Source organism: Lepidochelys kempii, chromosome 28 (genome assembly GCF_965140265.1).
Source record: "Lepidochelys kempii isolate rLepKem1 chromosome 28, rLepKem1.hap2, whole genome shotgun sequence".
Lineage (NCBI taxonomy): Eukaryota > Metazoa > Chordata > Testudines > Cheloniidae > Lepidochelys > Lepidochelys kempii.
In genome coordinates, this window is record NC_133283.1 from 6,547,542 (window position 1) to 6,557,749 (window position 10,208).

Consider the following 10,208-nt stretch of genomic DNA (forward strand, 5'->3'; position numbering starts at 1 on the left):
TCTTTCAACAGTGGTCAGTGCCAGGTGCCCCAAAGGGAATGAACAGAACAGGTAATCATCAAGTGATCCATCCCCTATCGCCCACTCCCAGCTTCTGGCAAACAGAGGCTAAGGACACCATCCCCTGTCCAGCCTGGCTAATAGCCTGTCATAACCATACAGCTAAGGGAAAGGAGTACTTGTGGCACCTTAGAGACTAACCAATTTATTTGAGCATAAGCTTTCGTGTGCTACAGCTCACTTCATCGGATGCATAAGCTCACAAAAGCTTATGCTCAAATAAATCGGTTAGTCTCTAAGGTGCCACAAGTACTCCTTTTCTTTTTGCGAATACAGACTAACACGGCTGTTACTCTGAAACCTGTCATACAGCTAAGGGTAGCCTAGAATTCCTTCTTACCTGTAAGGAATTAAGAAGCTCAAATAACCTGGTTGTCACCTGACCAAAAGGACCAATGGGGAAAGAAGATACTTTCAAATTGGGCGGGAGGCTTTGTTTGTGCTCTTTGTTTTGTGTGTTCCCTGGGGAAGCAGAGAAGCATCAGGTCAGAAAACTCCTTTTCCTAAAATCATCCTAAAATGAGTCTCAATATTGCAAAAAGAGTAAGTAAATAAGGCAAGGCATGTTAAATTATCTTTTGTTTTTAGCTTGTGAATTTTCCCTGTGCTAAGAGGGAGGTTTATCATTTTTTTTTTGTAACTTTAAAGTTTTGCCTAGAGGGGAATCCTCTGTGTTTTGAATCTGATTACCCTGTAAAGTTACTTTCCATCCATCCTGATTTTCCAGAGGTGCTTCTTTTACTTTTTTTTTCCTTTATAATAAAGTTCTGTTTTTTAAGAATCTGGTTTACCTATTTGGTTGGTAGATTATTCTTAAGCCTCCCCAGGAAAGGGGGTGAAGGGGCTTGGGAGGATATTTTAGGGAAACAGGAACTCCAAGTGGTTATTTTCCTGAATCTCTGTCTAACTCACTTGGTGGTGGCAGCAGTACCCATCCAAGGACAAGGAAGAATTTGTGCCTTCGGGAAGTTTTTAACCTAAGGTGGTAGAAATAAGCTTAGGGGGGTCTTTCATGCGGGTCCCCACATCTGTACCCTAGAGTTCAGAATGGGGAGAGAACCCTGACATAGCCATTGGTGGACCTATCCTCCATTAATTTATCTAGTTATTTTTGAACCCTGTTATAGTCTTGCCTTCACAACATCCTCTGGCAAAGAGTTCCACAGGTTGACTGTGCATTGTGTGAAAAAATACTTCATTTTGTTTGTTTTACATCTGCTGCCTATTAATTTCATTTATTTTAATTAATTTCATTCCCTAGTTGTTCTGTTATGACAGGGAGTAAATAACACTTCCTTATTTACTTTCTCCACACCAGGCATGATGTCTATGAACTTTTATCATATCCCCCCCTTAGTCATCTCTTTTCCAAGATGAAAAGTCCCAGTCTATTAATCTCTCCTCATTTGGCAGCCGTTCCATACCCCTAATAATTTTTGTTGCCCTTTTTTGAACCTTTTCCAATTCCAATATATCTTTTTTTGTGATGGGGTGACCACATCTGCAAGCAGTATTCAACATGTGGGCCTACCATGGAATTATATAGAGGCAATATGATATCAGAGATAGAGGCAAACATGCCGGGGTCATGGGTGGCAGGTGGAGCCCGCCTTTGGGAAGGCTAGCCCCTGGCTCCATCCTGTATGCCTGTGCCCCCCCAATGGCCCGGAGCCCTGAGCCCCTCCCCCCCAGCTGAGTTCCCCCCCAGCTGAGTTCCTCCCTTCTCTGTAGGTGAAAGGCCAACTAACTCCTTGGGACCATCTGTGGATACACGCCCTGGCACGGACTGCCCTGTGGAAGACGCCTGGACCGAGCTGGAGTGTGACAGGGACTTCATCCAAAAATAGAGAGAAGACCCGACCTTGAGCTAAGCCTGGGAACAGGTGGTGGTCTTAGACTAAGGAGGGGACACCCCACCACAACTTTCCCAGGGGCCGCAGTTTGAGGTCCAGGGAACTGCCTCTATCGAGTAGTGCAGGACCCCCAAACACAGGAAGCTAGCCAACAGTTCTTGGTGCCCCAGAGATTATTCCAGAGCCTCCTACATTTGGCCCACGAGATACCTTGGGCAGGACAGCTAGGTAGAGAGAAGACCCTCCAGATGATAGCCCGCCGCTTCTTCTGGCGTTGCATAAACTAAGAGGTAAAGGACTATTGTGCCTCCTGCTCCAAATGCTAGTGTTCGAGACCAAAGGGGGTACCCAGAGCCCCCTGCTTATATCCCTGTGGTGGGCATACCCTTTGAATATGTCAGAATGGATTTTGTTGGGCCACTAGAAAAGAGCAGGATGAGAGCAATGAGAGTAGTTACAGCATCTCCTGCAGGACTTCCCAGATGTCTTGTTGACCCGCCCCAGACAGAGGCCGCCACATCGCTGCCACATCGCGACACCCCCGGGACAGAGAGTGAGGGATGACCATTGGCCTCTTCCCCGGAAAATGTGGACCACCACCTGCTAGGAACTGGAGGAGATGCTTGAGATGGGAGTGGTTGAAGGATATGAAGTGAATGGTTGAGCCCACTCATCTTGGTCCCCAAACCAAATAGGAACATCTGATTTTGCATTGGTTTCCAAAAGGTCAGTGCCATCTTCTGGTTCAATGCATACCTGATGCCACACATCAAGGAACTCCTAGAGTAGGTAGGGAGAGCCAAATATTTGTCAACCCTGGACTTAACAAAAGGGTATTGGCAGATACCCCTGATGCCAAACTCCCAGGCGAATACTGCCCTTCCCGCACAATATGGCCTCTTCCCGTTCATCACAATGCCATTCAGGCTACATGGGGCAGCCGCCACTTTCCAGTGGCTGATGAATAAGGTGTTACAACCTCATGACTGGTACATGGCAACATATATAGACAACATTGTGGTCTACAGTGGCAACTGGGAAGACCATCTCCAGCACCTCGCCAGTATATTCCAAGCCCTCCAGGATGCCAGTCTCACTGTCAATCCCATGAAATGCCATCTCGGACAGGAAGAAGTGACCTATGTGGGTATGTAGTGGGAGGTGGTAAGCTATGACCGCTGGTCAACAAGGTCCAGGCCCTATCTGAAACACCAATGCCAAAGAAACAGGTACACCAATTCTTGGGATTGGCCGGATACTGTTGACACTTTGTGCCCAGCTTCATGACAATTGCTTCTCTCCCCCACCCCGCCCCCGACTAAGAGCTCCCAGCCCCAGCAAGTGCGATGGACTGACCAATGTGAAGAGGCCTTTCAGACTCTAAAGAAACAGCTAGCACAGGAGCCAGTCCTCATACATCCAGCTCCAAACGATGCCTCAGAAATGGGACTGTGGGCCATCCTGCCTCAGGAAGTAGATGGGGAAGAACATCCCATTTTGTATCTGAGCCATAAGTTGTTTCCCAGAGAAACCCATCATTCAATGATTAAGAGGCTTTGGCCGTGAAGTGGGCTGTCGATGCCCTACATTATTATTTACTTCACAGCACCTTCACATTCATTACTCCTCATGCACCCCTCAGATGGTTACACAGCATGAAGGAGACAAATCCCCGGCTAATGCGTTGGTACCTTTCCCTCCAGCCATATGACTTCTGCGTATGTCATTGACCAGGTAAGGCCCACACCAATGCAGACTTCTTCTCTAGGTTGGGAGGGGAGGAGAGGGAGGTGGACCGCCTTTTGGGGTCTTGTGTGATGGGGCATACATACCCCACACTGGACCAGAAGGGGTTAACCCCACACTATAGGTGGAAACGTTCCCACCCCTCAGACCATACTAGGCGTGCTCCGAGTGCTATTCTAGTATAAAAGGGAGCAACCCTTAATGGTGAAATCCTAGAGGATCTTAAACATAAAGAAGAAGCTTACAAGAAGTGGAAGGTTGGACATATGACCAGGGAAGAGTATAAAAATATTGCTCGGGCATGTAGGAATGATATCAGGAGGGCCAAATCGCACCTGGAGCTGCAGCTAGCGAGAGATGTTAAGAGTAACAAGAAGGGTTTCTTCAGGTATGTTGGCAACAAGAAGAAAGCCAAGGAAAGTGTGGGCCCCTTACTGAATGAGGGAGGCAACCTAGTGACAGAGGATGTGGAAAAAGCTAATGTACTCAATGCTTTTTTTGCCTCTGTTTTCACTAACAAGGTCAGCTCCCAGACTTCTGCGCTGGGCATCACAAAATGGGGAAGAGATGGCGAGCCCTTTGTGGAGATAGAGGTGGTTAGGGACTATTTAGAAAAGCTGGACGTGCACAAGTCCATGGGGCCGGACGAGTTGCATCCGAGAGTGCTGAAGAAATTGGCGGCTGTGATTGCAGAGCCATTGGCCATTATCTTTGAAAACTCGTGGCGAACCGGGGAAGTCCCGGATGACTGGAAAAAGGCTAATGTAGTGCCAATCTTTAAAAAAGGGAAGAAGGAGGCTCCTGGGAACTACAGGCCAGTCAGCCTCACCTCAGTCCCTGGAAAAATCATGGAGCAGGTCCTCAAAGAATCAATCCTGAAGCACTTGCATGAGAGGAAAGTGATCAGGAACAGCCAGCATGGATTCACCAAGGGAAGGTCATGCCTGACTAATCTAATCGCCTTTTATGATGAGATTACTGGTTCTGTGGATGAAGGGAAAGCAGTGGATGTATTGTTTCTTGACTTTAGCAAAGCTTTTGACACGGTCTCCCACAGTATTCTTGTCAGCAAGTTAAGGAAGTATGGGCTGGATGAATGCACTATAAGGTGGGTAGAAAGCTGGCTAGATTGTCGGGCTCAACGGGTAGTGATCAATGGCTCCATGTCTAGTTGGCAGCCGGTATCAAGTGGAGTGCCCCAAGGGTCAGTGTTGGGGCCGGTTTTGTTCAATATCTTCATAAATGATCTGGAGGATGGTGTGGATTGCACTCTCAGCAAATTTGCGGATGATACTAAACTGGGAGGAGTGGTAGATACGCTGGAGGGGAGGGATAGGATACAGAAGGACCTAGACAAAGTGGAGGATTGGGCCAAAAGAAATCTGATGAGGTTCAATAAGGATAAGTGCAGGGTCCTGCACTTAGGACGGAAGAACCCAATGCACAGCTACAGACTAGGGACCGAATGGCTAGGCAGCAGTTCTGTGGAAAAGGACCTAGGGGTTACAGTGGACGAGAAGCTGGATATGAGTCAGCAGTGTGCCCTTGTTGCCAAAAAGGCCAATGGCATTTTGGGGTGTATAAGTAGGGGCATAGCGAGCAGATCGAGGGTCGTGATCATTCCCCTCTATTCGACATTGGTGAGGCCTCATCTGGAGTACTGTGTCCAGTTTTGGGCCCCACACTACAAGAAGGATGTGGATAAATTGGAGAGAGTCCAGCGAAGGGCAACAAAAATGATTAGGGGACTGGAACACATGACTTATGAGGAGAGGCTGAGGGAGCTGGGATTGTTTAGCCTGCAGAAGAGAAGAATGAGGGGGGATTTGATAGCTGCTTTCAACTACCTGAAAGGGGGTTCCAAAGAGGATGGCTCTAGACTGTTCTCAATGGTAGCAGATGACAGAACGAGGAGTAATGGTCTCAAGTTGCAGTGGGGGAGGTTTAGATTGGATATTAGGAAAAACTTTTTCACTAAGAGGGTGGTGAAACACTGGAATGCGTTACCTAGGGAGGTGGTAGAATCTCCTTCCTTAGAGGTTTTTAAGGTCAGGCTTGACAAAGCCCTGGCTGGGATGATTTAACTGGGAATTGGTCCTGCTTCAAGCAGGGGGTTGGACTAGATGACCTTCTGGGGTCCCTTCCAACCCTGATATTCTATGATTCTATGATTCTAACCCAGTTCAGTCTGGGTTGACTGTCAGAGAGGAAGGATCTTTTGGGGAGGCGCCAGCTGAGGAGCCATCTCAGCCCTTGCCTGCCAGAGCCAGAGATCCTGAGAGCAGGCCCAGAGATCTATTGCCATCAGGATCCCAGGGAGTTACCTGCACTGAGGAGCCTGGAGACCTCAATGCCTCATAGACTGCAGCTTCAGGAAGTTCGGTATCTCCCACTCATGTGAGGTCAGCGTGATTCCCTGCTGACCCAGTGCCGGAGTGCTGTTAAGGCCCTGGGTTAGGGCCTGGTGGAGTCAAGTGAGCCCAGGCCCCCCCTACCTGGGCTGCCACACCGCCTCTGGTGTTGGCCACTAGGCCACTGCCCTGTATCTGGGGGCTGCTATATGGACTCTGGCCACAAGGCCATGTTGCCCTGTGCCTGAGGGCTACTGCTTTGACCCTGACCCATGAATCTCATCATGGCTAGACCCAATACAGTCTGGTAGGCTGTAACTGTGGTATCAGCACACACACCCTGGAGCTGGAGATCCTGCCCAACAAGGGACAGGGCATACATATACACCGCGACCAGGACAATCTACCCCTCCCAGTAGAAATGATTCATACTTGCTGATACTGGAGGGGAACAATGTAAAGGGAGGGGAAGGGAGTGCCCCACATCACCTCTGGAAGGAACCTTTCAGCTCCACATCCCAGGCCAGGCCAGCCAATCCCACCAGCTCCTGGGGAGGTTGGTGCCACAGTAATGGGGATCACATGCCTCAGGGGCCGGCCCCAGCCCAGGGAGACTCACAGCACCACAGTGTCTCCCCAGAGTTTCTGTGCCCTGGTGGACATCTCAGCAGGGGGAGGGGCACAGGCAATGCCCTGAACTTGGGCTGACCAGAGGGACCCTGCTACCAGTGTCTATGGACAGCAGAGGGGGCAGGGCAGAGCCACTTCTCACACCAGCTGAGGGTGGCTTCTCCTGATGGCTGCCTTTGTGCAGCGTGGCAGCTGCTTGAGAGAGAATCCCCCTTGGGAGACAGTGGCTGCCACCACTCCCTGCCCAGGTCTGGCTGCTAGGGACAGGGGCTGAGCGAACCAGAGGATGCCCCCGCACACACACATCTGGCTTGCTCAAGCCCTGTCACCTCCATTTAGAACCCTTTGAATGAGACCCTCAATTTCAGCTGGGCCTGACATGACAACCCCAGGGCAAACCAGATGGGCATGGCAGCTAGGCCTGGCAATGACAGTGACAGCAAAGAAATCCACCACCACCCACGCCCTAATACCCCTCCTCCCACCAACCCCCCCATCAGGCAGACACAGGGCCCCTGGCCCATGCATACCCCCACTACTCCTGAAAGCCTGTGAAGGGGAGGTAATTTTGTCTTACGCTGCTCTGAGCCCCCCTCCCCCAGCTGTTCCCATATGAGAACCAATGGGTTAATATAGAGGGAGCTGATAAGGCTCCATTTTGGACTGGTTGATCTCCACCCACATTCTCTATGGTTCTGACCCATGTAGCTTACGAAAAACATGACTCAATATCCCTTTTACACATTTCATTAAAATGAACAAACAAATAAAATGAAGAACACACCTCCTAAACCTAAAGTTCACCATTCAGCTAGCTCTGGGGCATAAAATACAGTGATCACAGTGACAGGTTTCATGCACACACTGACTCACATAGAGTAGGAGCTAGAGCTGCAGTCAAAGATCTGGTGATGGGGTCACAGGCTCAGTACTCCACATTCACAAGCTTTCTCAGATAGGAGGAGACAGACCAAGGCTGGCAGAGCCTGTTGTTGATGTTAAGACTTCCTTCCCCAGAAGGAATCAGTTTTGGGGTCCTGGCCTATCTGTCTTTAAGTTGCTGGTACAAAAGGGCTTCCACTTTTACTTTGGTCTTTTTGGTTGATGATTCCAGCTCACCCTACATTACGGTCACTCTCCTGAAATCTCTGGGCAAATGAGGAATGAAGGACCCGTTGGTTACAGACAAAATGACTGGATCCATTTCAAGTGAGGCAGAATTTGGGCTATCGTCAGTTTGGAAGAGTCCCACTTAACTCAGCAGTTTTCTTAAAATATCGGTTGTTGTGAATCACGTGCAATGTGGAGGTTTGAACCCCAAAGATCTCAAAAATGAAAATACCAAGGACAGTTTGGAGGAGGTTTCCATAGCCTGGCTTGAGGGTTAAAAGGCTGAGTCATAACAGCTGGCTTCCTCTAAACAGAAAAAGGGGTCTCAGCTCCTATAAAAATAACAGGTGACCCCCCCCAAAAAAAAAACCCCACAGAAAAACAATCTATTGCATCATGCACCCATTGCCATGCATAAAAAGAACCAGGGACATCTCATGACAGAGATTATACATCTTTGCTTTGCAGAGAAGAGGGGAACTTAGTGACCCATACAGTCTAATTTGGTAAAAGGTTTCACAATTTGTCTCCTTACATAATTTTATTTTACAGCTTGTCAAAACATATTTCATTTGAAATAGAAACAACTGAAGTCTGGTTCTATGTTCTCCTATACACTATTTTTCTCACACATTCCACCACCTTGACCTTGGAGTGATGTTGTACTTCAGAATGCCTTAGTCCACAGGGGGTATTTTACATCAAATAAAGTTCTTAAGGTTAGCCACCACTTCACATATTACTAGCAAAAAGCAAACCAATGTAAGTCACAGTGTTCCAATATAATTCAGGTTATCACTAAGTTAGGCTTTAACCAGTAATGAACTTAATTGGTAATTTCATTTTCACTGGTTACAAGAACATATTCAAAGATTATAACATTTTATCATACATTAGTTTTCTTTTAATCCCCATTTCCACCAAGTGAGCACTGTGTAAATGTGATCTACACCAGCATAGGAGCTTTCCACATCTGTGAGTTCATTTATCTCTGGGGCTTTGGACATAAGTGTTAGTGGAAGGGGTCTCATACTATGTGGAAAGGTTTGCATCATAAGAAAAAGGACCTCAGCTCTATATTCACACCTTCCAATCTTTCAAAGACGTAGAAGGTGGAGGCAAAGTGGCACAACTGCATAAGACACAAGAGCAAAATTATGAGACAAAAGCCTAGAATCAGGACTCAACATTTGTATATCCAGCAGTCTGAAATCAGAACTTGACATATTCATTCTCTCATCAGTCACCACCATTTCAACAGCATGAAAGTCCTTCTTGCCCAATCAGGCTGGCGAAGGAATCTCCTCTGAAGGCATCAACTATTTCTCATTTTGCCTCATGGAACTTTGGATCCAAATGGTGAAGGACCTTCCAGTCGAGCCATGGCATCCTTTGGGAGTGTAATCAGAGACAATGAACTAGGGAGCAGTGTTAAAAAAAACCCCAAAAAACAAAAAACAAAAATGAAGTTTTACCTGGACCATAGTTCACCACAGCTTCCTTCTCTGGGATGAAAATCAACTACTGGGTGCCTTCTATATCAAACTGAGTTCTTGCCAAATCCTTGGTCATGGTCATGGTACATTTACACTTTCTTTGGAATTGAATCCTTTACAAAACCACCCAAAATGTGAGCAGTGTTAGTGAGGAATGGCTTCCCCAAACATGCCCAATTTGTTTCTTTAAACTGGTGGCACAAGTCCAAGTTAGGGACTAGAAACACTCCTGCATCAGAATCCCTGTAAGTCACCAAAGGAGCAGAGTATATTAAAAATAAATATTCTGCAGCTATATCACATTCCACCCTGAGTTCATTGTAGTGCACATTTGCAGCATCTGTCATGGGCAAGTTCACCAGAAATTAACTTTATTTTTTCCAAATCAACACAGACAGGGACAGAGTTTCCTAAATCATAGAACACATGCACCCAGTTACTTCAGTTAGTTGCACAATTATCGGTGTGCTGCTGTTCACCATTTCAGAGTGCAGCCCTAAACCCACTAGGGTTTCCTTGGCAGCATGGCAGCACTACTGTTTCCTTGGCAGCATGCCCAATGGTTTGAAGCATCCTCTCCTGATGAGTGAACTGCACTTGAGCTTTTTTCAAGTCGTCATGCAGCAGTGGGGGAAAGTCAAAACTAAAATAAGGAAGGACTCTTTTAGCAAACAGTCATTTGTCCCAAAGTCCTTGATAAATCCGAGCTACATCCCGGAGAACAAAACTAATATTCAATAATGTGATGAAATGGCCTTCAGGAGAGACAGAAAAAGCCACAACACAGCAGTATAAGTCACTTTCTCTTTCATACAAAATGAAATTCCAGAGCAGGTTACATTTGATTACTCAAAAATGATCAGGAGAGCAGATTCCCCCATCATTTTCTCCTCTGATCCATTCAAACCTGCTTCATTCAACAGCACTTTATTATGGAGTCGTGTTATTTACAAAAATAATTA